General features: G+C 41.0%; 1 protein-coding gene and 1 non-coding gene across 2 annotated transcripts in view; one reads left to right on the plus strand and one right to left on the minus strand.

The window, feature by feature from the left end:
- The window catches only part of ADAM23 (ADAM metallopeptidase domain 23), a 219,287-nt gene that overhangs the window by 178,341 nt on the left and 39,154 nt on the right, over positions 1-1,792 (minus strand). The window lies entirely within an intron of this gene.
- On the plus strand, positions 1,193-1,299 carry LOC122149568. The gene has a single exon (XR_006163208.1). It is a non-coding gene; the product is annotated as a U6 spliceosomal RNA (small nuclear RNA).

The raw sequence follows: 1,792 nt of genomic DNA on the forward strand, positions 1-1,792 counted from the left end.
GAAAGATGTTTACTTGTGTTTTACTGACTACACAAAGGCATTTTACTATGTGGAACATAACAAATTATGGATAATATTCAGAAGAATGGGAATTCCAAAACACTTAATTGTGCTCATGAGAAACCTGTACATAGACCAGGAGGCTGTCATTTGAACAGAACAAAGGGACACTGCATGGTTTAAAATCAAGAAGAGTATTCATCAGAGCTGTATCCTTTCACCATACTTATTCAATCTGTATGGAGAGCAAACAATCTGAGAAGCTAAACTATATGAAGAAGAATGTGACATCAGGATTGGAGGAAGACTCATTAACAACCTATGATATGAAGATGGAACAACTTTGCTTACTGAAAGTGAAGGTGACCTGAAGCATTTACTGATGAAGATTAAAGACTACGGTCTGCAGTATGGATTATACCTCAACATAAAAAAAAATTAAAATCCTCAAACTGGACCGATAAGCAGCATCATGAAAAAATGGAGAAAAGATTGAAGTTGTCAAAGATTGCATATTACTTGGTTTCACAATCAACACCCATGGAAGCAGCAGTCAAGAAATTAAACATATTGCACTGAGCAAATCTGCTGCAAAAGATCTCTTTAAAGTACTGAAGAGCAAAGATGTCTCTTTGAAGACTAAAGTACACCTAACCCAGGACAATGTTGTTGTTGTTATGTGCCGTTGAGTCGGACCCGACTCATAGTGACCCCTCCTTGGGTTTCTGAGGCGATATCACTACGGAAGTAGATTGCCCAACCTTTCTTCCAAGGAGTGGCTGGTGGGTTTGAACTGCCAGCCTTCTGGTTAGCAGTCAAGTGCCCTAGGCACTACACTACCAGAGCTCCTAACCCAGGACATAGTATATTCAATTGCCTCATATGCATGTGAAAGCTGGATGCTGAATAAGGAAGACCAAAGAAGAGGTGATGCTTTTGACTTGTGGTGTTAGCAAAGACTACTGAAAATACCATGGACTGCCAGAAGAACTAAGAAATCTGTCCTGGAAGAAGTGCAGCAGGAAGAAAGATCCTCAATGAGATGGGCTGACACAGAGCCCAACCATGGGCTCAGGTACAGAAAGGGTTGTGAGGATAGCACCCGACCGGGCAGTGTTTTGTTCTATTGGACACAGGGTTGCTATGAGTCACAGCCGACCTGACGACGCCTAGCATCAACAAAGCACCTAAAGTGCTCACTTCAGCAGCACATATACTAAAACTGGAGCAATACAGAGAACATTAGCATGTCCCCTGCACAAGGAAGACATGCAAATTTGTGAAGTGCTCCATATTTTTGAGGTCTGTTACATTGTAGGGAATTACAGTCGATGTCATGAGACAAAATGTGTATGAACTGCTGTATGGAAAATGAATTTGCTCTCTATACTTTCCCCAAAATCACAATAAAAATTTAAAAATAAATAAATAAATGAAGGAAATATTATGTGGGTCTCTATTGAGTCAGAATCAACTTATGACATCCAACACCACCACCAAAATAAAAGTTTTACATTGTGCTGAAAAAAGAAAAAAAAAAAAAAAAAAAAACCCTAAAGACACCATATTGAGTAAACTTTTAAGATTGCTAAAGTGGGAGCTCTCGGAAGGAAGGTTGGGCAATCCTACTTCCGTAGTGATACTGCCTCGGAAACCCAAGGAGGGGTCGCTATGAGTCGGGGCCGACTCAACAGCAAATAACAACAACAACAACAAAGTGGGAGCTCTGGTAGCATAGTGGCTAAGTCACCTGCCTGCTAACCAGATGGCTGGCGGTTCAAACCCACCAGCC

This window comes from Orycteropus afer, unplaced genomic scaffold (assembly GCF_000298275.1).
Source record: "Orycteropus afer afer isolate SDZICR_OR568_19922 unplaced genomic scaffold, OryAfe1.0 scaffold00002, whole genome shotgun sequence".
Lineage (NCBI taxonomy): Eukaryota > Metazoa > Chordata > Mammalia > Tubulidentata > Orycteropodidae > Orycteropus > Orycteropus afer.